A 27,771-nucleotide genomic window follows, 5' to 3' on the forward strand; every position below is an offset into this window, starting at 1 on the left:
AATCCATCAGGGACATCAGGCAGGGGATGTGATAAAAATCCTCATTCCTTGAATCTACTAAAGCGGAAAAAGTACCAGAATGTAGCAAATAAGGGAAGCCGCAATAGTTAATTATCATGACACACAGCTCATCTGTAATTAATCCTTTTCTTCAGCAGGATTCTGCAACTGTAACATTAAAAAAAAAAACAAAAAACAAAAAAACAAAAAACAAAAAAACAAAACAAAACAAAACAAAAAAACAGGTCAGATGATGCTTTAATTAAGGCTGTACAGTGTTGCTGCTTCTACAGCAACAAGAACTGTTTTTTGTCTATAGGTGTGTGTGAAGCACTACAAATATTTTCTTAACATCTTTACAGAGTGCTGTTTAAGCATCTTTGCTAGCATTATGTCTGGAGACAGACTGATTACAATTCAAAGGAGCTTTTCTGTTCTTCTCACACCCATCTTAAGAGCCACTAAAACAATCTAAATGTCATGCCAATGGGAGGAGACACTCTCACCAAGGAGCTAGAAATGAAACACGAGGTGCCATGGCACCTGGGAATGGAATGGTCTTGAAATTTACAGCCCTCTTAACCAGCTACCCAGGCTCAGATCAAGGGCCTGTGGTGTGTGCTCACTTGACAAGATCTGACTGGTAGTGAATCCACTACTATCACCCTGAAACAGTGATCCCCAGCTACAATACTCAGTGGTGGAATGTATTTTGAGAGAAGGTAATACAAAAGGAAAATTTAACAGTCACCCTATTGTGTCTGCAACTCTTTTACAAACTATTACATGAAATACTGGCAATAAGCCTTAGCTGGTCCCATTAAAAAAAAAAAAAAAAAAAAAAAAAAAAGGCTTGTCCCATGTTTACGAAAAGATATTGCTATTGCCAAAGCAGTGAGTTGTACTGTAATAGACAGCTAGAACTCACCATTATCTGTGTTCTTTTCTTTGGTGAATGGTCAGCCACATTTCCCAGACTTGTTACAATGAGATGGGGTCATGTGACTTCTTCTCATTAATAAAACCTGAGAAGCAGCAACATGTGTCACCTCCATGTCAAGGCACTTTATAATGATTGTACCTTCTCCATCTTTTCTTCATTCTTCATTAGTCAGCTGATTTCAGATATTCCAATGGAGTATTTCCAAGCCCTAGAAGATGAAAGAAGCTTGTGTAGAAGACCCCCCATCCACTCCACCAACTTGCATTAGACTATGACACGAGCAAATAAACCTTCATTGTGTAAAGTTACTGTATTAGAAAGTTTATGTTATAGAGCTTCACCTATGCTGGCTGATACATGCACTGCATTATTACATGTCTTTATATTGTTCCCCTAGTTCCTCCTGTAATTAGTAGTATGTATTTGCAAGACATGTGGCTAAATACAGGGAACTGGTGAGATTTTTTGTACCATAGCTTGTGCAAATAGCATTTTTCTCTACACTACAGCAAACTAATTTATAATAGTCTTAAAAACGTTGTTTCCCTTGACCAAGGTAATCAACTTGAACAATCTAATCAAGAAGTGACCAAGATTTGTCATTAAGTAGTCTATTTCTAAATCCTCAAAAAAATACCTAACTCAGCACTGTAGGGGTCAATAAATTTACAAGAAAATTATGCTGCCCCAGCCAGGATTTATGGAGTGGCCAGAAAAAGTCCTCCCTTGTTTGGAGGGCTCCAGAGACAGTCATCATGGGTCTGTTAGGTTACATTGCCTACAGATAGTAGGCGGTCATTCTCCCATTATAAATTACATTATAAACTGCATAAATTATACAATTTATATTGATTTCTACCTGTTTTATTTGGTGGGATGATGTATCTATAACCCAGAAAGCATTCAATAAGCAATGGGGATGGATCCTTTGTATATTTCGCTGTGCATAGCCTATAAGCAAATGAATTTACCTATTGTTTGCCCTAAGAATATGATACTGTTTTCCTCAGTGGAGATCCCTATGGTTCTGATGAATACCTCCCTGAGATAATACTTTTGAGGCTCTCAAACAGATTTGGCTGCTTCTGTACACATTCAAAACCTTGTAAACACCAGCTTTCTGGAAAGATAGGAGTGGGGGTAAAGGATGGGAAAGATGAGGAATAGACATTAAAGGTTTGATCTTTTCCATATTATCTCCCAAAAAAAGTAAATTCAAGTTACCCTAGACAAGTCATTTCCATTTTCATACCTTTCTATTGTACATAATGATAATCACCTCAATGCTGTTACTTTTTTCAAAGCCAACTGGAGCTCTGGGACATACAAGTTTAAGTCAGCCTCTTTCAGCTCTTTGCTTCAGATTTCATAATAATAGAGCCATTCGTAAATCATCAAAGAAGAATAAAGCCAGAAGTAGTCATTTTATGCCCACTTCACCTCTCTAGGCCCCGCACCTGATTCTGGCAGAAGTTGGCAAGGGCCTAAGGCAACTGGCTTCGCCTCTAAAAGTAAATGAAGTTATGTTTCTTAGAAGTATGACTACCACCATTGAGAAATCAAAGCCATTTTACCATTCATCCCATAGCAGGTATGTGACCTGCTTAGTATGCACCGAATAGCAAAAGCCCACTGACTTTGTCTTTTAGCCCTTGAGCCTTCATCTTAATGGACTCTGAAAGAGTAATAGGAGTAGGATTGTAAAAACTAGAAGAGAAAGAGCTGTTATTAGTGTTAAACTGTTTCAGGCCCCAGAAATTGACTTCATTTGACTTTTGAGAATGTATGTAAAGTCACCAATGTTTTGGCAAAACCCAGATACATGCCACATATATGCCATATGGGAAATGTGCCCAGAGTACTTAGGCTGTCTGCTGTTTGTAAACAGAAGCTATGTTAAAGCACCTCCTATAGTGTGGGGACTAGCCCATGGTACTCCAGTGCTAGGACAGTGTGATATTGGGAGCTGCTGAAATGGAGACATGGGGGCTGTTAGAAATATTTTCTGGTGCACCTGGGTGGCTCAGTTGGTTAAGCGGCCGACTTCGGCTCAGGTCATGATCTCACGGTCCGTGAGTTCAAGCCCCGCGTCGGGCTCTGTGCTGACAGCTCAGAGCCTGGAGCCTGTTTCAGATTCTGTGTCTCCCTCTCTCTGACCCTCCCCTGTTCATGCTCTGTCTCTCCCTGTCTCAAAAATAAATAAAACATTAAAAAAAAAAAGAAATATTTTCTCAGTTGTCATCATGACAGAGACCAGCAAAAGAGAACTGGCCCACTTGGGACACAACACCTCTCCCAACTCATCCTCTTATTTCACTCCCCTAATCATCACCTTTAGCAGTATAGGATAGAAAGAAGGAAAGTCAGACAAAAGAATGAATGAACAAATAAAAGAAAGAAATCGAGAGCATTTAATTGATTCCACAAGTTATATAGTCTTGAGTTTTTCCCCTTCTTTTCATTAACGATAATAAAGCAAATTCCTAAACTTGGAATTAGTTATGCAAATATTCTGTGCTTTCTTTGTTTAAAAGTTGTTAGCAGCAACTAGGACATCAGAATGTAAGTAGTATCAGGTGTGTATTATTACACCCAGCTGAACAGCTGCAGAACTTACATTTAATTTCATATGTTATGCTTAACCCTTACCTCCCTGCAATAATAGTGGTTCTTGTATAAAGTTTTCATGAGCTTCTCTCTAGGAGCCCTTACTAATAGTAGTAAAGAATGCATGGGGGCACCTGGGTCGCTCAGTTGGTTAAGTGACCAACTTTAGCTAGGGTCATCATCTCGCAGTTCATGAGTTCGAGCCCCACGTCAGGATCTGTGCTGACAACTCAAAGCCCGAAGCCTGCTTCCGATTCTGTGTCTCCCTTTCTCTCTACCCCTCTCCCACTCATGCTCTGTCTCTCTCACTCAAAAAATAAACAAATATTTAAAAATATCTTTAAATAAATAATAAAAAAAAAGAATGCATGGATAATTTGGAGAACTCAAAAATCTCATTGTAGGCAATGGCTTCTCAAATTCTTTCATCTAAGAGTGGACCAAGATACCAGATTAAATTTCCTCTGTCCTGTCCATTGTCTGGGGGTACAGAGGATGGAGTAGGGAGGGGGCTTACAATAGGTAAAGTAGTGAAGGAAGAAGAAAAACCAAGAAATCCAAATGTGGTAGTCTACGTTTTGGATAATAATTACTCCCTAGAAAATGAAATCACCAATGTCATCCACCAGTCAATAAACATTTTCACTGTAGAATATACTACAGAAAAAAATATTGCACACACCTTGCACACTTAGAGCTAAATATTTGGTTGGAGAAATGTTATATCATGGAAGAAATTATTTCAGAACATGTAACCCTAGTAGCAGTCAAAATTCACAAAGGTGACAGATGGCTGTGGGCCAACATAGAAAATTTGAGTTAGGCCTTTAAAGGGTAATTTTTACATTAGTGTGGAAAAAATAGTGACTTAGAGTTCTTGCAAGTCTTGCTTTAAGTCATGTGATTACCCAAAGGCACCAAAAGTCTAGAGCCCACAGTAGACATAAAGAAGTATTTCCTCATATCAGAAATGCGTGCTATTTGGGACCACTTTGTTACTACGTTCTAGCACTATTTGGAAAATAAAGTGAATTTTTTGGGAGGATGGCAAAAAGAGATTTATATTATGTCTTCTAAAGTTAGCAGAACAAAAGCAAAGGGCTAAGTCATCATTTCTGCTCACTATGCCAGGTTGAAAGAGAAGGTCCATTGGTTGGATGCCTGCTAAATGAGATGCCACATGCTGAGCACTTTTCAGGAGATGCCTAGTTTTTTTTCCCTCGTAGCAAACATCTGAGGTAGTTGTTATACAGGTAGGATTTATCCAGGTCAGAATTCTATTCCCCAACCCTAAACCACTTCTAGAACTCCATGCTGTCTGATCTGGACCACATATGGTCTATCAACATTTGAGCTGCTCAGAAGAACTAAACAGCAGAGTAGATTAACTGAAGGTACAGTTTAGTCCAGCTTTCATTTGACCCAGCTGCAGATATTTGGAAATGTGAATAACATAAGTGAACAATTTGCCTAAAACCATACAATAATAGTCCTATTAACTCCACTAAACAAGGGAATATAAGATTCACTGTGCACACACACATACGTGCGCAGAGATACACAGAGGTGCCGACCCATGCATACACACTCTCTGACACTCCATGCACACACCACCTGCCATCTTCACCACACCACACACATACAAACACACACAATCCTTTGATTCTCACTCTTCCCACTAAAACAGTCCAGCTCCTGGCACATCACCAAAGCAAAGCTGATTCTTTGGCAGTTCAGGTAGTTTGGTCTGAGTCACTTTAATGGATCTGATCCCTTAAATATTCACTACTTAATTGGCGTCACAGATCTCTTAATTCTGTAGATGTGGTACCTACAAAAAAATTATTAGGCTATCCATGGCTATTTTTACAAACACAAGATGATGAAATACAGACAAACATCACAAAGACTACAAAAACCGAGGACACTGGACCCAGGCTGCATGCCCTCCCCTAACTCCCATTCTAGTTGCTGTGTCCTCTCCTGAACATAGTAACCACAAAAATGTGTATTTCTCTGGACCTCTGGCAAGGTGAGATGTGAGTCATCAGGAGCCTTCAGAAAGGCCCATCCTTGTAGGCAAGAGCAGCTATTGAAGGGTTTGGAGGGATTTGATGGGAGAGCCATTTATCAGTAAATTCTTAAGTGCTGATCAGACGCGATATGGAGTGACCCTGTACCTCAAACCTCAGGCCAACCTGGAAACACACTGATTAAAAATGTGGAATTGGGATCCTACCCCTCCTCTCTTCTCCAGAACCCCACAAAAGAAAAAAAATACATACATACTTCTGGGTTCTTCAGACTTTTGATCCTTTCACCTCTGGTCTCAAATAAAGATTGTTTTAGAACTTTCTACCTCTGAGTGGTAAATTTTCATTTTCTGCCCTCCTGCTGATTCTATGTGGTGGGGATGGAATTGAGCCAGGGTGGGGGTGGAGGTTGCTGATGCTGAGTGAAAATTAAATGACCCAATGAATTACTCTTTGTTGGTAATTTCTAATGTCTCTGCCAGGTAATATCCATTTCCATAGAAATTTGGATGCCTTATCCAAAATAAATGATGCTAAAGGTTATACTGTAATAGGCCAGCAGGAAAAAACTGCGGCATTTGTAGAGTACTTCAGATCTGACCATATAGATAGCAACATATTGCATATGGATAAGCCAACTTTGGGCTTATGCACATAGAACGCATGGGGTGGGGAGAACGTCATTAATCTCTATGTCAAAAGCTTATTTAAAAAAAATCACTGAGTGTTTAAATGATTCATTTCATTGAATGGTAAGTAAAAGGAAATCAACCTACTTTTTTATGGTCTTTGCTTCTGATTACATCACAGGCTGTAAGTTGCAAGCCCTCTAGACTCTAACTGAGGCTATTCCTGGCATTTGCTCATCTCCTGGGTAATGTGATACAATTTGGGCAGTGGTTGTTTACAACTGGCCCTTTGTGACTAGCTAAAAGAGAGATGATGGACCTAGATCACTAAAATGGGCAATCAGCAGGCTGCAGGTATAAAGCAACACGGCCTCTTTGTTGGTCTGAATGCCCACATTGAAACAGGATGATTTCACCTGGTGCAGCACCTTCCAAAAGATAGCATCTCCACATCCCTGCTCATGCTCAAGTGCCTCTAGATGGGATTAGACTCGAATGTGCCATCACAAAAAGGCATGACCACACAGAATTTACAGATTTAAATAGGCAAAATGTTGTGAGAAGCAACTAAACTGATGTTATGTGATGACAAGCACTGCCCTCCTAGACCTCAAACTCTGGTTGAAGAAACACGACTCTCTTACATGAAACAACTAGAAAACAATGCCAGAAAACCCAAAAACAAGCGCTAAACCATGTGGCAAGAGAGTATACAATATTAGAAAAATGTAGGGACAGCCTTGATTAGTAGATCAGATTCGAAGTAAATCCTGATTTTAAAATGGAGAGATCCTCTGGAAAGAGGCAGGAGACTGGCTTGGGCTGGACCAAGTGAGAACAAATAAATAGAGACTCTTTATTTTTATTCATTCCATTTATTCAACAAATAAATGAGGAAACACTACATGCCAGTCAGTCTGCAAGGAGCTGAGCATACTTTATGGAGCATGACAGAAACCTAGGGGAAACAATGAGGGAAATGAGAGAAAGAGGTATGTGACATAAAGAAATAATATATGGAAAACACTCCTTCAGCAGAAGAAATATGTGTGTCCACTCTATGAAAAGAAAATTGCTATTAAAAAGAACATTTGTCCTAGTTGTAAACCAGCACTAGGGACAACAACAAACCAAGGTGGAATGTTCCTCCTTGGCATCTTATATTTTTTTTATTCCACAGTTAGTAAATTTTATTCCTACCATTATTTACTAATAATCATGCAGTACTTGAATTCAAATCTTTGATCTAAATTTCGCACATTTCTGAGATAAAAATGCTTTCGACAGAAGAGTTTGAAATGGTAATATATATGTATATATATAATATAATATAATATAATATAAAGCATTTTCTTTATAGTTGTACGGTGTAGTGAAAAAAGTTCATGAATTGGAATCAAAACCCTAGCTTCAAATGCCATGTGTACCACTTATTGGCTATGATCTTAGGCAAATTTCTAATTATTTCTGAACTTGAGCTTCCTTATCTGTAAAAAGATCCAAACAATAGGGTTTTTGTGAGACCCAAATAAGATATTATGGATCTATGTGTCATGTGTCATTATACTAGTAGGAACCTCTATTATTGTCTGTGTAATAAAGAAAGATGTATATTATGCTATATCATGTTGTGTCTTTTTTTTTTGGGGGGGGGGTTGTTTTTGTCTTAGATCTTTCATTGCCCAGCACAATGCCTGGCACTTAGTAGATAATACATATTTGTTGAAAGAAAGAAAGAATAAAAAGATAATGCTTCTGATCATCTTGATAGAACTTGTGCTCTGAATTCTTTTTCTAGGAGTGGTAAAGAATATTACAGCTGGTAGAGCAAGCTTTACTATACATAGCCTTGGAATAGTTTTTGTTTTCCACCTCTCTGTAGCAAGCCAACTGGCCCTTACGGGAATCAAACTCATACCCTTGGCATCTCGGACTACAGTTTGTTCTAACCAAAAAAAGTGAATCAGCCTACACAACAGAGAAAAAGATAACTGTGCCTACTGAGCCCAGTCCTATAGGCAAGGATGTGTGCAGGCTTAAGAGGCCCATTTTCTAAATGATACATGGATCTAAGAGAATGGAAAGGCATGATTTGTGTCCTTTTTAAGGAAAACAGATATAATGAGCTCACACTTTCAGCTTCCACGCATCCAAACAGTGAGTTAGGGGAATCACAGAATCTAGAATCCCTCGTTACCAGACTTTCAGACATATCGTACCCTTCACTTTCCTAGATTTTCACCTCTGTGTAATGCATACAGACATATGGGTAAATCAACAACAACCCTCAAGGAAGCTATAACCACTCAGCATGTACATTTTGCAGCTCCTTCAACTTGCTTCCCATCCTGCCTATCCCCTTGCACAAATCAGGTTTGAATGCCCGAGCTTGTCACCTGGTATACAAAAATGCAGTCTAACACTGTATTTATTAGCAACCCCTTTCCCTTATGTTTAATTTATTGTTACATTTTTTAAATGTACAAACAGTTATACCAGTTTTATACACAAAACCACAGGTACCGTTTTGTAGCTGTCAAAATTCCAGCAGCCTGTGGAGAGAGACAGTTGAATAGATGTCTTATGCTGCCATCTAGTGCTTTTGTTAAGACACAGGCTTGTCCATGTTTCTGGAAATGAGGAAACAAAGGCAGCTCAAGGCACCCAAATTCTGGAACAGCTACTGATACGCATTATTAAACAGATGCATTTATGACACTTGGATCATATTCCCTGGAACCAAGCAACTTAACTTGTTTTCACACAATGGCAGCTTACATCCATGCTCTTGCCTGGCGAAGCGCTGGCCTTCTACCCTGGAGGCACCTGGTTTAAATCCAAACTGACTGGGCAACAAAATGTCCCTTTGAGCCTCTTTCTACAGCTCCCATCTGGCTGAGGTTCTGTTGGCATGTCTCATCTTCCAGGAGAGATGATTTGATCTGAATGCCTTGTCTATTACTTCAGTTTTGGGAGAAGGTACAAAGGAGTCAGATAGTTTTCTTTTTTTTTTTTAATCATTATCTTTAAAATTGACTAAACAACAGCCATTTTCTTTTCAGTGGCCAAAAGTAATGCTTCTGAATTTTCTTTTGCTCCTTAGCTCATAAGATTTGTAGCATTAGTTAGATCCTAGATCTGCTTTCAACTCCCTCCCTTTATCTTTTCCTAGATTTCAAAAGTACCTTTCTTCTCAATCAATCAGCACGTCTCTCTATTGCACACATGCTATGCTAAAAGCACTGTACCAGGCACTGGTTGATGGGTGGATAAATAAAAAGAAAATAACTTTTCCATCTGTGTCTGATCACTTCCTGCCTCTGGCCTCTAAGAGACTTTATCTTCCCTCTCTTTCTAGATTATTTCATCCTTTCTTCTCTAATGTCTCTTTTTCTTGCCCAATACAAGCCTCTCTTCTAGTTAAATATGGAGCTTCACTTGATCATTCTGTACTTTCCTGCTACCAGAAAATATCTTTCTGTACTTGTATCTTTCCAAGCTTTGTTTTTTATCTCAGTGAAATGAAAACTTCACTGACCCACTATCCCACTGTTCAAATATGGAACCAATTGCCTGACAAATTAGGGGGCATCCTTCCAACAAGGTGGCGGGAATATCTGTTAGGGATACAGACTGTGAAAGTGATTCCTGAAATAAAGAGGAAGTCACAGTGGATGACCTCTATGTCCCTTCCAACTTTGATTCCATCCTTTTCAAACTGAGTTCTATTATAATCTTCCCTTTTTTTCACCAGCTACTCCCTACTTAATCCTGTCTGTAAACTCACTACTTTCTAAAAAAGGAAATCAGCTTTTCCAGAAGGTCAAATGGTCAAATTCTGCTCCTAGTCTATGAATTCATTGCTTCATCATGACACCCTGACTGTACCTCTTTCTCGAAGCACTCTCTTCTCTACTTTACTCATTCTGTTTTACAAATACCTCATTGTTTTCAATTTTTCACCTATATCTTCTTCTTTGGGGACTTTATCAAACTTGGGTTTTGTCTATAAATGTTTGTGACTTTACAAATGTATTTACCTATTCCCACTGTATCCTTACACAATGGTGATGATGATGGTAATTGATGACAATTTGCTCACAAGAGTTTAGCTCCCATTTCTTCAAAGACAGTTCCAAAATCCTCCATTTCCACAGTGATTTTACAACCTCTTTCCATGTCCATATCACCACTTACCTTTGCAACAGAATAGTTCTTGGCTGTCCCATCAACACTATGATAAGTAAACTCTGGGCTCTGACTCTTGCCTCCAAGCAGACATGCTTTCCAAGTATGTCCATTGCTATCAATGGCAACAATATGCCCAATTTTCAACTCAATTTAACACCTTAGATTCATTTTGGATTTATCCTTGTTTTATCCCCCATATTTAATCTTTCCCAATCTTGCAAATTCTTTCTTGATTTACTTCATATATACAGCTTCATTTCCATTTATGTAGTCTTTGCAAATGGGTTTAAATCCTCAATGCCTTATACCTAGGTTGTAGAGTAATTTCAAGGAAGCTCTTCTGTCTTCTAATTCCACTCCTGTACCAGATTATCTCACAAAAAAGCTTGGTTAGTCTTTCAACCACTTTGCTATTATGTAAGTCACCTGTTAAAAATCCATAATAGTTTCTTATTGCCTCTTAATACCACATCAAATTTCTGTAGCTTCACATACTCAAGGCTCTTTGCCAATTACATCCCACTTTCTCTGAACACATGTTCCCTGAACACATGTCCAACTCCAATTTGTCTCTTGGCATCACTTGTACAGGAATATTTTGCACACAGAAGTCTTCCCCCTGCCCCCTCTCCCCGACCCATTCACTCCTTCCAAAACCTAGGTCTTATTAACCTCTCAAAATACACTTGCCCCTTGATAGCAATCTAAGGTGGATCACACTTGTCTCAGATCTCTCCTCTGAGATCCTTCCTCAAGTAGTCTCACTTTAAGGGAAATATAAATGTTCACAAAAAGCTGGACCACAGGCTATGGCCTGAGGATTCATCACCCCCCATAGTTGCTCCCTGCTTTCTGACATAGGTGCGTGATGCTGTTATGCCTCAGCAGGAATGCTGTGTGACATCTGTTTAGTGTAGTTTGTTACTGACACTGGACACTCAGGTTATTTTCAGATTAAAGAGTTTCTTGGAACAGGCTACCCTAGATGAGCAAGGAAGATGAAGTAAGAGGGCATTTCAACAACTTTTGACACTGTGATATGATGCACCCACTTTAACATAATCATCTTGATGTAGCTGTTTTGACACCAAAAATGGCACTTTCAATGTATAAAAATCACTGTTTTCTTTGTTGTGTCATCACTAATTGACATGTGAAACCAACATTTTTGACTCTTACTATACCTTTACCTCTCACCATGATGCATATTTTAAAACACTAAAAGACAGAAGTTAAAATATTATGTCAAAGCCATGATTCCATGTTGAAAATTCCTGTATATGCCAAAGCAGCCAGGTCTCAATGTCAATGACACACCTGGCCTTGAAAGTGAACTGGTGATAGTGGTGTGACAGCTGACAACAGAGCTCTGAGGAGAAGGCACTAGCATATTCATGGGTCTCAAGCTGGTAGGACAAACATCCTAAGAAAACTATAGCCAGTAGGTGTGGTTCCCTATGAAGAAGTCATTAGAAGTAAACTTGTAGGTTACTGGTCCCAGTAGCAGGGAATGTTCTTCAAGAGCATGCAATGGATGGGTAATTGGGCCCCTAAGCAAGAGCTTAAGCTGCCTAATGCTCCCACATCTCTCACAGGCTAACCCTGGAGATAAATGCTTATTACTCCTTTCTTGCAGTGCTAGAAGTAAAGTTGAACCAGAAGAGAGCATGGTTTAGAGGGTCTTAACAGTATGATCTTCAGTTTTATCAAGAGTGTGGTTTATATTTCTTCAAAAGAAAGTTCCTTACAGACAGCTAGTTTCTTTTTCACCTTACAGTATTTCATCATTTCTGAATCTAGTATGGGATTCTGCACCCCACAATTGCTTAGTGTTAACTGTACACATGAGTGATTTAGCCCTGGCAATTCAAAAAAGTTTGCTGTAGTTTAAAGAGATAGATCTCCTTTTTCTCTGACAGAAAAAAAAAAATAATAATGTTTATGGGTAAGGAGGGAACCATGAGTGTCAAAAGTATTGTTTTCTTGTTCATTTATTTACTTGTTTACTGCCTGCCTCCCTGAACCCCACTTTTCACTAGAATGTATGCTCCCTGAGAGACAGAACATTGCTTATAATCACTGATGTTGTCCCATGCTTTGCATAGTGATTGGCACATAGTAGATACTCAGTAAATATTTATTAAAGAAATAATTACTTTTTTCATTAGGAAAAGAGGGTCCCTTTGGACTAACAGTTCCAAAAAGGAGTTGTTTGGTCTGTTCCAAAACAGCTTTGTGATTAGCTATGTTTTTCTCTGGGCCTTTTTCTGCTCAGAATCCCTGCCAGGGAAGAAATGCTAAAACTCCCATCTTTTAAATATGTAGATCCCTGACATTTGGTTGCTTCATGAATTTTACATTGCATAATGACAAGTGTTTAATTTTATAAACTGCTCCTGTAATAGATCATTTTCAAGAAGAGGCATAATCTGGAAATGCAGTGTAAAGTGCTGTTGCCGAATTAGACAAATGTCTTCCCTCAGCCAGCGATCCTTTCTGTAGTAAATGTTTTCAAGCACTGACGGATTGGAAGCCATGGAAATAGTCTCAACACCCAGCTGGCTGAGTGAGTCAGAAATGAGATGGTCCATGGATCTTTCTCTCTTCCAGGCTGGTGTGTACCAACCCTCAGAATATCTCTGGAATGAAGGAAACACAAACAATTGATTTGTTTCCTGAGGCCCAAATGGTCTTACTAGGCCTGATTTTTAATTCTTTCTTCATTACTATAAAAATGGAAGTCAGAGAAGTAGAGGAAAGAAATAATTATTTCTGGGCTCTAAAAAAGGGAGTTTAGTGCCTTAATGATCTATGTATCAGGCCTCTGGATCAGCTCATGTTGGTTTGAGGTTATGATTGGAAGAGAAGCCACACTCTATGGATAATCCATGCTTCATATCCCACATTTCTGCCATTGTTTGGCCTCAGGAAACTCAATGACTCTCCTTGTGCCTTGGTTTTCTTACCCAAAAACACATTAAACAGGGTTCTCTTTTTAACAGAATTCTGATTAAGAAAATTGAGATTAGTCTTCAAAAGTAAGTGGTTGTAAAAACTATATGTTGAAAGAAATAAGGCAGTTTCATAAATTATATATAAAGACCATTCATTACAAGTATTTCAAGCAAGATCATCCTTATCGTGAAGGTGCTGTATAAATTCAGTGGAAACACGGAAGAGAAAATTTGATTTGTCAAAGGTTAAGAATGCAAATTCATAAGAAATATGGGCCCAATATATCTAATATAAGCCCAATATATCTGATGTGTTTCTTATTTATTTTTATTTTATTTTTATTTTTTTTAATGTTTATTTATTTTTGACAGAGAGAGAGACAGAGCATGAGCGGGGGAAGGGGCAGAGAGAGAGAGAGGGAGACACAGAATCAGAAGCAGGCTCCAGGCTCTGAGCTGTCAGCACAGAGCCCAACACGGGGCTTGAACTCACAAACTGCAAGATCATGACCTGAGCCGAAGTCAGACGCTCAACTGACTGAGACACCCAGGCGCCCCTCTGATATGTTTTTCACAAAGAGTTGCACAACAGATACCATTTGGTTTCACTCTTATGTGGATCCTGAGAAACTTAACAGAAGACCATGGGGGAGGGGAAGGAAAAAAAAAAAAAGAGGTTAGAGTGGGAGAGAGCCAAAGTATAAGAGACTCTTAAAAACTGAGAACAAACTGAGGGTTGATGGGGGGTGGGAGGAAGGGGAGGGTAGGTGATGGGTATTGAGGAGGGCACCTTCTGGGATGAGCACTGGGTGTTGTATGGAAACCAATTTGACAATAAACTTCATATATTGAAAAAATAAATAAATAAATAAATAAATAAATAAATAAATAAATAAGAAAAATAAAAAATAAAAAGAGTTGCACCAAAAGAGATTACAGTCCGTTACCCATGGTCAATCCTTAGGGAGTTCTGTCAGTCAACAAGGCAGACTCATGTAGCAGACAGAACAGTACAGAAGAATCAGGAGATCTGAGTCTAGATAATGTTCATGGAGTGACTATTGTATCTCAGGCACAGGATAATTTTATAATAATAAAGGCTAAAAAACTTGTCCAAGGCTACACAGCTAGGATTCATATGCAGCAGGCAGATCCTAATGCCACACTCTTAACCATTATGCCATATGGCCTCCTGGTAAAATAATTTCTGGCAAGTCACACTCATTTCCCATACCTAAGCTTAGGTTGAACTACATAATCTCTAAAGTCTTTTCCAGATATAATATAACAGTAGATTGGGCAAGCTATTCTGTTTCTTTGACAGAATATATCAGTATACCTTTATTTTGCAGAAAAAAAAATATATATGTATACATGTCCTTCATGCTTTTTGATGCCTTGCTGATTGTGTCAACAGCAAACTCATGCCATCCAGGCTTTACTGACCTTAATTACTTTTAAGCAATCTTTCTCTTGTGTTGTTCATTCCCTGCCCCAATACCCACAGCAGCTGTTCCAGATATTATTTACTCTCTTCCAGTACTCAACCGCACTTACAATCCCCTCCCCCATACCTCTCACCTTTAGAAGATAATCTTCCAAGTTTTCTGAGATCAGTGTTCCTGAAACTACTACTCTTCACTTGAAAATAAATTTTCACTATTCCTTCTCTGCCTATTTAAAGGGAAGAGTATCTGTCTTGTCTTTTCAGAAATACCTTCTCTGCCTGCTCCATCTTATGGAAGCTTGATCTTTAATTTCTCCTTTCTTTTATGCTTTCCATCTCTTAATCTTCTCCTCATCGGTCTAGGAACATACTCAAGTCAGGGGGCTGGAGCAGACCTGGACATGAACTCACATGGTTGAAAATCTCTTCCATGCCAAACACTGTGTTAGACAACTTGCACGTAATGTTTTATTTAGTCCTCACAGCAACCTCAAAAGGTTGATTTTATCATTGGGATGTCATATGATGGAAAATATAATGCTTAAAAACATTAAGTGACTTGGCCAAGGTCATTTAGAAAACAAATGTGTGCCAGGATTTAAACCAAGTTTGACTCCATCTTGGATATCCTGTCCACTTTATTTCACTTGTTTCTTAAATAAATAACCCTTTCCTGCAACCCTGCTTTTTAAGCTTTCTTTGTGTCTTTCACTGCCAAACTAGTTAAATGTGGCAAGTGTTTATTAAATACTACTTATGTGCAAGTGACCAAGCTCTATGCTTCCTCCAAGGGAAGACAAAGATAAATAGCATTATTTTTATCTGCCAGAAGCTTACAACCTAGTAAGTATGAAATATGTAAACAATAATAAAATGAGGCAGAAAGAAGTGCTAAAGTGATCAGAATTTTCTGAGAATACAAAGAACAATTAACTCTAAGGAAAGATCACAGCAGAGAATTTCATAAAATAATGCTTTTGAGTCCCTCTTGAAGCATTCAAGTCACTTCCACTTGATCTGCAATTATACTTGGGGATGTGTCTTCTCATTCCTCCCTTTCTGTTCTCGCACCTATACAAACACCATAGTGTCAGAATTGTCTTAACTCCAGACTTTCTCATTCCAATGCAGCCTGCAAAAAAATTCTTCTAGCTGGGTTGCCCTTCATTAAGCCCATCTCAGAAATAACCTTTGTGGCTCCCTAGTGCCCAGTGAGAGGAAAAAATTCATTAACTTGATCCTCAACAAATAGAGGTGCACCCTGTGGAGTTGTTATAAAGATCAAATGTGATAACATATGGGGGGAAGATCTGAAAACCATAGAATATCCTAAAGATAAGCTATTACTAATATTATTATATACCCTACACTTGGGCCAGTGTCTGTTCTCTGAAACCACCCTTGGCCTTATAGCTTATGTCATCCATGTTCCTATATCGCCCTCCCTCCTCATTCTAACTCTAAAATTCTATAATATATATCTCTCAAGTTCTAGCTACAAAAGTTACAGTCCTAGAAAAACATTTCCCAACAGCTAAATGAAAATTTCTTCTGGGAAAACTGAATAGCAACATGCAAGAATGAAACTAGGCCACTTTCTTACACCATACACAAAAATAAATTCAAAAAGGATTAAAGACCTAAATGTGAGAGTTGAAATGACAAAAATCCTAGAAGAGAACACAAGCAGTAACTTCTTTGACATCAGTCACAGCAACTTTTTTCTAGATGTGTCTCCTGAGGCAAGGGTAACAAAAGCAAATATAAACTATTGGGACTAACATCAAAATAAAAAGTTTCTGCACAGTTAAGAAAACAATCAACAAAACTAAAAGACAACCTACTAAATGAGAGAAGATATTTGTAACTGACATTTCTGATAAAGGATTAGTATCCAAAATATATAAATAATTTATAAAACTCAACACCTAGGGGCGCCTGGGTGGCGCAGTCGGTTAAGCGTCCGACTTCAGCCAGGTCACGATCTCGCGGTCCGTGAGTTCGAGCCCCGCGTCAGGCTCTGGGCTGACGGCTCGGAGCCTGGAGCCTGCTTCCGATTCTGTGTCTCCCTCTCTCTCTGCCCCTCCCCCATTCATGCTCTGTCTCTCTCTGTCCCAAAAATAAATAAAAAACGTTGAAAAAAAAAATTAAAAAAAAAAAAAAACTCAACACCTAAAATCAAAGAATCCAATTTTAAAAATGGGCAGAAGACATGAAGAGACATTTCTCCAAAGAAGACATACAGATGGCCAACAGGCACATGAAATGTTCATCATCACTTACTATCAGGGAAAGGCAAATCAAAACTACATTGAAATATCACCTCACACTTGTCAGAATGGCTAAAATCAACAACACAAGAAACAAAAGGTGTTGGCAAGGATGTGGAGAAAAAGGAACTCTCTTACACTGTTGGTGGGAACACAAACTAGTGCAGCCGCTCTGGAAAACAGTATGGAGGTCTCTCAAAAAATTAAAAATAGAACTACCCTATGATCCAGCAATCCAAATACTACTGGGTATTTACCAAAAGAATGCAAAAACACTAAAATGAAGGGGTACATGCACCCCTATGTTAGCTGCAGTAATATTTACAGTAGCCAAATTATGGAAGCAGCCCAAGGTGCCATCAATTGATGAATGGATAAGAAGAGGTGATACACACACACACACACACACACACACACACACACACACTACTGGAGTATTAATCAGCTATAAAAAAGAATGAAATCTTGCTATTTGCAATGACATGGATAGAGCTAGAGAGTATTAATGCTAAGTGAAATAAGTCACAGAAAGGCAAATACATATGATTTCACTCATATGTGAAATTTAAGAAACAAAACAAATGAACAAAGAGGAAAAAAGAGAGAGAGAGAAATCAAGAAACAGAGTCTTCATTACAGAGAACAAACTGATGGTTACTAGAAGGGAGAGAGTGGAGGGATATGTTAAATAGGTGGTGAAGACCAAGGAATGCACTTTCCCTGATGAGCACTGGGTAATGTATGGAATTGTTGAATCACTATATTATATACCTGAAACTAATATAGCACTATATTTTAACTAACTGAAATTAAAATAAAAATTTTAGAGGCAAAAAAAAATTTTAATAAGTTTTTTTTAATTCAGAAAAAGAAAATTTCCTCCAGCTTCTCTGAACATCCAGAGAGCTTTACTTCCAAATTTTCCAACACATGTGTCGCAGCAAGCCAAGTGTTATAGATAGCTTAATATATAGCATAACTTCCCTGTTCAATTGGAAGGCAAAGACCACACTCCATTCACCTTCTAAGGTTCATATAACAGTGCTTTATATTTTTTCAAATATCTGTTGGAAACTTATACAATGGGAGGTTATGTTACTGTGTACTGAAATAATTTTAACAGAATTGAAGGGAGAAATTTTTCATATATTCCTTGCCAGAGTTTAAAGCAGGGCCTAAGGATGCAGAAGATACATACCTATACAAAATAGCATCATTGTGGCGACAATATGGGGAGAAGAAAAAACAAAATTGGTCCAGCTGCAATCCTGTGTCTTCCCTTCCAATTCTTATTTCCCAGTACCAATGAATCACTGGAAAAACTAAATGGCAATCATTAGATTTGACATCTTTCTCCCAGAAATTCAGAATTCAGAAATGGGGGCTATTTTGAAAATCAAAAGGAGTAGCTGAAAATCTCAGCTAAAAGCACACATTTTTATATTACTCTCCCTCAGTTCTCTCTCTCCCTCTGTGCTATTTATCTCAAGTAACTAGGGGAACTGGTTTAAGTGACATCTTGTTATGAGCAGTCAAGTCAAATATGCTGCTAGAAGGTTGGGCCCAAGGAGATCTGGGACCCTGGTCAAAACCAAAGTTCTCATTTGCTATAGTCCGGAGACCTCAGTTTGGTCGGCCTCTCCAATCTGGCTATGACTTAAAAATCAGACAGGAAGCCAAAGGATCTCTGAGGGCTGACTCATGTAAACATAGGACAGTGCCAAAGGCCTCAAGCCAGCCCCAGGTGTTCAGACTGCAGACCTGCACTCACCTCTCACCAACCTCTAGTTGGCATAACATTATCTATGGGCTCTGCCATTACTACTACAACTGACTGCATGGTGTTTGGAGAGCAGAGGACTCCTTTCCCTGCTGTCACTTGGAATTCACACAAGGACTGAAAATTGTGGCTGTTCAGGCTAGGCAGGGAGATCCTCAATTCTAGTCAGACTTTCTAAATTGATCTCAGCTTTTATTACCTTATCATCTTCCTTCAGAAAATTCAAAGTGTTTCTCATATGTCCCAATCCCACTTACTCTACTTCCTGGGGAAGCTCTAGGAAATCATTTATATTGATAAAATGTTCTATCTTTTTACCTCCACTGAAGCTGGTAAGAGAGTCAGGGATGGTGTGCTGTTCTTGCCTTTTTCTGTCCATATTTTTTTCAAGTAAAATTAGATCTCAAAGATGGACAGAATTTCACACCTGGGAACAGAGTCAGTGTTAAAAAAAAAAAAAAAACAACAACTTTTATCTAGGCTCCTTTTTGTTTACCTGGCCTGCCTAGCATTTTCCATAGGAAAGAAAGAAAGAAAGAAAGAAAGAAAGAAAGAAAGAAAGAAAGAAAGAAAGAAAGAAAGAAAGAAAGAAAGAAAACAAAAAACAACATTCCCAATCACCTTCTTACCAGAATCCTGGTATAGAGCAGGAATTAGGACATGAGCAGTGCCAAACCATCTTTCCGGGCTCATATTTGTAATTTGGCATCATTATTCCTGTCCTTCCAACAGGGCAACAATTGCATACTTACACTTGCATTGTTGCAAAAGGCTTAACTGTTTGCTAAGCATGCAAGGGAGGAAATGGAATCATTTCACTGAATCTAAGATCAGTGGTCCTAAAACTGATGGACCTGCTAACCACTTGAAACCCCTGCCCTCTAAAATGTCCTGCCCTAGACTGCTGGTCCCCAGATCATTTCTGGGAACCCTGGTGGCAATTGTTTTCCCTAAACCATAAAAGAAGAGTCCCTGGAGACAGTATCATGACCATCCAGCTTTCTCTTACATGGGCAGGCCCGCTACTCACTCTTCCAGCTTTGGGCTGTTCCAACCTAATGTGGGCATCTAGTGTCAGGCTCTGCCTCCTCCCTCCTGCCTGAGGATTCCCTTCCATATAGAATACTTGAGCCATAAGCCATAAAGACCAGGCAGTTCTGAGCTTCCTGTGATCTCTTCATTTGGAGGATTTACAGAGTTGGAATTCACTTCAAATATCCTATTACATTCCTTAAGAATTTTGGAATCCAACATGACAAGAGAAGACTAAAATTCCCACCTGGGCTTAGAGCACCTTTTCCTCTTGGAAATCCGAGTAGAATATCCTGCTACAAAGTCTAAAGCCCCAGGTCTCCAGAGATGAGATTTAGGAATGCCACACAACCTAGCAGCACTGACAGAGGGCATTCTGTCTTGGCTGTATGTGAAATAATCCACACACCCCTGGGGTTCCATAGAATGCTTTTCCTTGCTATTTATTTGCTTGTTTATATCTAGTGCACCCTAATTTTCAAAGGATATGAGATAGGTTAAAAAAAATACATAGAGTAAATCATGTTAAAATAATCAGAGGAGGGTAAAAAAAAAAAGAGTAGAAAAATAAAACCAAGAGAAAGATTAGCACAGAGAAATGCAGGCTATAAAGTTTGCACAGCTCCTAGAAGTGGGTTACAAATTTGGCTGCGAGTTTGTGAGCAGCCAAAGAAAAATATGATATGATTGGTAGTGTCTATGATATAAAAATAACACAGTTGCTATAAAGAAGCCAAGCCTTTCCCAGTACTGAGACCAGAGAGAAATGTCTCTTTCAGATCCACATAAAGAGAAGATTGTGTGATGCCATGCACTTTCTAGTAACACTCCTGTGACAAACAAAACAACTTTCAAGTGACCTTTGTCTCCCAACTTCCCTTAATCTAGCAAATGGCACAACAGTAAAGCACAGCTCAATAAAAGCAGCTGTCCAAAATCATTCTTGAATATGAAAATAAATTACTAAATAAAATTCAGAAAAAATAATCTCTTGAGAGAGTAAAATAAAATGCTTAAACTACCCAGGTCTCTTGTGGTTTGAAATGATCCTAAGGGTAAATATTTAAATATCTGGAGAAATAAGCCATCTGGAAATACTTCAGGCCATTCTATGAGATGACTATTTCTTTCAGCTGGAGGTTTGGTACGAATTGGGCAATAGAAATCTTGATATTATGATTTCAGCAAGAATCTGAAAAGCCAATAGTTTCTAATCAATAATAGAGCCATAAACTTTGGCTATCACCTAAGCAAGAGGAAGGAGCAAGTCACTATATTAAGAAAGACAAAGGAGGAGGAAGAAGAGGAGGCATAAGAGGAGGAGGAGGAGTATTAAAAGGAAGAGAGGACTCTTTCCTAGGATATGTGGTAGACCAGATGGTCAGAAGAAAGTAACCCAAGCAAGAGCAGAGCTGAGACCAAAAAACCATGCATTAGATCTCTATGTCCTTAAATGGTCTCCTTAGATCCAAAATCCTTGATTAATTACAATTCCAGCCAAGGAGATAATACTTCTCATTTTCTATGGCTATGTTTTAAGAATGACTGTATTTTAATTATAGGCAAGATGATATTTCAGGACATCTAAGGAAAGATATGTATAGCTCTTACATCTATTCAGGGAAATTTCAAAGTATTTTAGGTTCCTTTAGTATAAAAGTATTGAAGGTGCTATGTAAATGTAGGTTATTATTACAATTTAATGACATTCCCCTGAAGCAAAAACTGCTAAAATCCACAAAATGCAGAAAGAAGCATACACACATCTTATCATTTGGGGGCAATTAATTAACAAACACATAAACAATTCACTTAGTCACAGGAAGATAGAGTAATAATATTAAACATGTAGGCCTAGAAATCCAATTCTGGTAGCTATCTTGTCTGTTCCATTGCAGGGGAGAAAATACAGAACTGGACTCCCGTCTCCACCCAGAGACCCTTCCCCCTACATACACACACACACACACACACACACACACACACACACCACCCCTAAGAATACAATGCAGACCCTTTAGGGACTGACACGTCCCTCTAGGTCAGCTATGAATAAAGCCCATGTAGAACATGAATTCAATCCTTACAAAAACATGCTTTGTCTGTGAAACTAGTGAAACAAAAAGCAATGGTACATGCTGCACACTGGCTACCATCCATCAACCCTACTAACGGTGCAAGAGGAGGGCAGACCGTAAATATAAAATAACACAACAAATTTCAACTTGTGTTTAACTTTGGAATGCAAGAATTTTAGAGTTTAAAATTGTTTTAGCCTAGACACAGCATGTAATTGGGGAAGACAAACTGGAATTAACCAGCCTTAAATGAACCATTTGCCAAAGTTAACCTACATAGCAGATAACTAACCTTGGTAGAAATGGAGAGCTGCCTCTGTTTAAGAAACCATGCAAAGTTATACAAAGACCTGCAATCATATAGGTATAAAAGGCAGTCAGTTACATTCAGCTCCACTTGAGTTTGTCTCTAAACTGTCATGTCTTTCTCCAAATCTAGTTTTCAAATGTGCTCATCACTGGTAACTTTTTCTCCCTCTATTTTGAATGTGTCTCTAATAACTGGAACTGGTTTACTGGTCACCACATTAATCCAAGAATTAGAAACAAAAAGAATGATTCATTTCCTATTCTACCATCTTAAATACAAATTAACAACAACAAAAAAAGATCCTCTAAATCTTCCTTATGGATTTCGATGGTTCAGAAATATGCAGAGCACTTGAAAGCAATAAAAGAAATAACCTAAGAAAATTAAGCAAAATGAATTTGCAATTAGTTTGTAAAATTGCGACAAATGCATTTTGAAAGCAAAGAGTAAAATGTAACTTTGTTCAGTATAATTTGAAATTGCCTTTTGTGCTTAATATAGTTCACTTATAATTAGATGAAGATTTTGTTCTGGTTTGAAACATTCAAAGTTCCATCTTGAGATTGCTATGTACTATGTACACAGAACTTTTCAGCAAGAAAGTCTGCTGCCGCTGCTGCCGCATTTGCTTTGACAGCCTTTATCCTAGTTTTATAGAAATGAAAGAGTGAAAGAACACAGCTGGTTTGAACAATGGAGCATGTTCAACATTAGGCCAAACACTTTAGATATTGCAAAATATTGCAGGCTATATTTATAGCTCTTAGCAGGTTTTTGAAATTCATGCTGATACTGCCTTACTCTTGCTTATTGGACCAAATTGCCATTTAATGATTAAATTATCTTTTGGTTAAAAAAATTGCTTTCAAAGGCAATGACACTTAGACTAACCTCTTGGCAATATCAAAACAATGATGACTTAAAATGCTTTCCAAAGGAGTTCAAGATGTCTTAAAAATTCAAGATCATTCTGGTTATTGAAAGTGTTTAAAAGACTTTTATGTTGATATGCCTTGTTTTTCCCCTAAAGAAAAGGCATATCCTGCTTCTGATAACCTCCCTCCCAGTCATGAAATTGTGCACTGACTCATATGCCAGCACCTTCCAGAAAACTGCCCAAGGGAAATCAGGGAACAGGCCTTCAGGTAATTGCCTATTGCCTACTTAAACTTTTCTTTTTCTGTGGCAGTTGTTTTTAATAGAATTCTCTTATTTTTTAATAGAATTCTGTGACTTTGGGAAGTACCAGCAGGGGCTCATATTCTTTCACATTAACAACATGGGAAGCAGTAAAAAGAAGTGGGCAGCGGTTATAAGTTTAGTGACCATAAGCTAATCCAGGCAAAGTTTTGGAGGACAATGGGATTTCTACAGGTTTATCAAGTGCATGAAAGCTTCAAGGGCTAGTAGTGCCAATGCCACCCTACCCTTCCAGCCCAGAGTGAATGTCACCTAATTCCCATGGCATCTGTTTGTTTAACACATTGCTATTTATCATCACTGCTATTAATGAGATATTTGAATGTGTATGCTTTGCCTCCTAATCTAACAATGACGATCCTAATACTGACCATTTAATGAATATATACTGTGTGCCAAGCAGTATACTATATATTTTATTCTCTAGACAGTTGTTCAAAGCAAGAACTTTGACCTGTTTCAGTTATCTGTTTCAGATGCATAACAAACCACCCCAAAACTCAGTTACTTGTTATTTCTCACAGTTCTGAGGGTTGGTTGGGCAATTTGTCTGCTGGTCTTGTGGGGGTCACTCAGGTAGGTGCAGTCACTTCACAGCTAGACAGCAAAATGGTCTCATTTACATGTACTGAAATTGGTATTGGCTGTCAGTTTAGGAAGCTCAGTTTCCCTCTACATGGCCCCACTTCTCCAGTGAGCTAGACTGGATTTCTTCACAGCATGGTACTCTGAAGGTTCCAAGACCACAAGAGTAGAAGCTGCATAGTCTATTAAGACCGAGGCTCCAGAACTCGCACAACATCACATCTACCATGTGGCCAGTACAGATTCAAGGAGACATAAATAGTTTCTATCTCATAGGAAAAGCAGCAACTTCACTTGCAAAGGCACGTGGCTGACACTGAGAGGTGTGATTCATTGGGAGCCATCATTATAATGATCTACCATATTATCAGACAAATCTTCCCTCTGCAACTTTCCATATGTGTGACTGTGAACAAGCTGTTTAACCTGAGTCTCAGTTTCCTCATCTATAAATGAATTTTCTTGGGGTTTTCATTTTAAAAAGTACATAAAATATTTTGCTTAGTGTCTACTATATAGTAAGCAGATGGTTGTTAAGTGGAAGAAATGTGTGTGTGTGTATGACTTCTAGTCTGAATGCATAGCACCATGAACTATGTATGGATATCTCAATTTTATAGACATGATACCTGAGCCCCAGGTGGGAGAGAGGAGTCTGTCTTGCTGTAGTTAGTTTTTGAAGTCACACAACAAAGTAAATAGTGGAGCCAACACCCAAACAAATGATTTCCTGATTCTGAAACCTGTGTTCTTTCTACCATACTATGTAGGTTCTCATTAGCAGAAGAGAGTCTTTCTCACAATTGCATCTTATCTACCTAGGATAGGGGCTGCCATACTAGCTTCCCAAGAAATAAATGTCAACTGAAGAACCAAGGGAACCTGAAAAACTGATATTGACTTCTAAGTTAAATATTTACATAATATTTTAAATTGATCCCCAAATATTCTAATTGATTTTCCCTAGAATATTAGGGCTTGGTAAAGCCATGCTTCCTACCATAGAGGAGTTGTCAAGCTCCCTCAGAACCAGAGAGGAAGGGCTCCCAGAACCCAGAGGCGTCCATGGAGAACACTTGGTGATTCTGATACTTGCCTACAAATAACAATCATGTGTGAGCGTTTAAAAATCTCTTGCGGGGCGCCTGGGTGGCGCAGTCGGTTAAGCGTCCGACTTCAGCCAGGTCACGATCTCGCGGTCCGTGAGTTCGAGCCCCGCGTCAGGCTCTGGGCTGATGGCTCGGAGCCTGGAGCCTGTTTCCAATTCTGTGTCTCCCTCTCTCTCTGCCCCTCCCCCGTTCATGCTCTGTCTCTCTCTGTCCCAAAAATAAATAAAAATAAATAAATAAATAAATAAAAAAAAAAAAAAAAAAAAAATCTCTTGCTCAGGGCGGCTGCACCAATTTGCATTCCCACCAACAGTGCAAGAGGGTTCCCGTTTCTCCACATCCTCGCCAGCATCTATAGTCTCCTGATTTGTTCATTTTGGTGCAGCTTCTCTGGAAAGCAGTGTGGAGGTTCCTCAGAAAATTAAAAATAGATCTACCCTATGACCCAGCAATAGCACTGCTAGGAATTTACCCAAGGGATACAGGAGTACTGATGCAGAGGGGCACTTGTACCCCAATGTTTATAGCAGCACTCTCAACAATAGCCAAATTATGGAAAGAGCCTAAATGTCCATCAACTGATGAATGGATAAAGAAATTGTGGTTTATATACACAATGGAGTACTACGTGGCAATGAGAAAGAATGAAATATGGCCTTTTGTAGCAAAGTGGATGGAACTGGAGAGTGTGATGCTAAGTGAAATAAGCCATACAGAGAAAGACAGATACCGTATGGTTTCACTCTTATGTGGATCCTGAGAAACTTAACAGAAACCCATGGGGGAGGGGAAGAAAAAAAAAAAAAGAGGTTAGAGTGGGAGAGAGCCAAAGCATAAGAGACTGTTAAAAACTGAGAACAAACTGAGGGTTGATGGGGGGTGGGAGGGAGGGGAGGGTGGGTGATGGGTATTGAGGAGGGCACCTTTTGGGATGAGCACTGGGTGTTGTATGGAAACCAATTTGACAATAAATTTCACATATTAAAAAAAATAAAAATAAAAAAAAAATCTCTTGCTCAGGCCAGTTGAATAAGAATCTCTGAGGGGTGGGACCAAGACTTCTAGATGGGTAAACTTCTCTCAGGAGCCAATGAAGCAATGTCATCTAGATCCCTGGAACCTTTGAAACAGCTAGGAGGCCAGCCCAACAAAGACAGATTTAAGTTTTCAGTTTCATTGTCCACCCAAAGATATGAGTTGGAAACAACATGTGGTCCTAGAGTGAGAACCACAGAAAGCTGCCCCACTGAATGTATTTCCAGGAGTCATACAGAGAATCAAATAGGAATGAGGTACCACACCTCATATGTGGTGGTAGGTAGTAGGTGCTAGAAATATGCCAGCTACAGTATGCTAATAAGAGATGTCCCTGATCTTGAAAGAGAAAAGGACCCTCAGGTTGTCTGCTTCCAAAAAAAATACTTGAGTCTCAGACAAAAGGGAAAATTTCCCTGGGTCCTGAGCTCAGGCTGTGGACAGGAAAGGCTTATCAAACATGATACTGACTTCACTGAGTCTTTCAAGGTATATGATGATGCTTTATATCAAGTAAACTGAAGGTTTACATGATCCATTCAAAGAAAAAAACATTTACTGAATCTCATTTTTGCTGTTCTATGAAGACCCATGTTCTTTGCCTTTTTATTTCCCATACATTTGATACATAGAAGATTCTCACTATTATTTTTTGCTGATGCTTTGAGAGACAATTGCTTTCACCCATAGCATTTTGAGTTCTTTCTCCATGATTCTTAACTTACTCTGACTGGATCAAAGTCATTTGAGTACTTGTCTAACTCCCAACCTACTCCCACTCTTCCCATTACCAAATAAAGCATGTCGATGGCAGGGGCTATGTCTTTTTCATCTCATAAGCCTCCAACATAACTGGCAAGGTAACAGGTACACAGGAAGCACTTAGAGAATATTTGCTGTCTGTTTTTTTGCCTATTGAAAGTGTTCATAAAAGTAATTCTTTTGGAAAAAATACCAGAATATAAGTAGAGATTCAGGAGCAGAAGGTGAATAAAACATAAATTTCTCAGATGTACATAGTAGGGTCTTTTGTATACTGAGGTATTTGTTACCAACATGCAACAAGGCAAGTAGCTAAAAAGAGAATTTATTTCTTTGGGAATTCTACTGAACTTTAATAATCAAAATCACAAGTTATGACTGTTTTTGATTTTCCATTTAGGTAAATTTTGTCTCTCTTCCTAATCTGCCATATCTTCAGGAGCCAGAATATTCCTCATGATACATATTTATATTTGACATGTAGAATATATTAAACAGTATTTGATTAAGGAAGGAGACACATGTGACAGTCTAGAAAACCTTGTTTCTCTTATTTTGCATGAATAAATTACAACAATATCAGAATATTGACACCTTAGGACAGGGTTCTAGACTTCAACAGTCTGTTGAAGACTCAAAGGAGGAAGACTGGAAACATGCATATTCATGGATCTTCAGCTCTATTGAAAAAAAGAATTAATAGTAGTTTTTAAACCTAAATTAGTCCACATTTATTCATTCTAAAACTAAGGTCTTTGAAAATTATCAGAATTTACTCATCAACACTGATGCTATTCTTCACATAA

General features: G+C 38.6%; 1 long non-coding RNA gene across 1 annotated transcript; it reads right to left on the reverse strand.

The window, feature by feature from the left end:
• LOC131518233 (uncharacterized) lies at positions 1-27,771 on the reverse strand. Its single transcript, XR_009264963.1, has 4 exons — positions 27,560-27,771; positions 8,736-8,842; positions 929-1,151; positions 1-168 (listed from the first exon to the last, which is right to left on the reverse strand). It is a non-coding gene; the product is annotated as an uncharacterized LOC131518233 (long non-coding RNA).

The sequence above is a fragment of the Neofelis nebulosa genome, chromosome 7 (assembly GCF_028018385.1).
Source record: "Neofelis nebulosa isolate mNeoNeb1 chromosome 7, mNeoNeb1.pri, whole genome shotgun sequence".
Taxonomy (NCBI): Eukaryota; Metazoa; Chordata; class Mammalia; order Carnivora; family Felidae; genus Neofelis; species Neofelis nebulosa.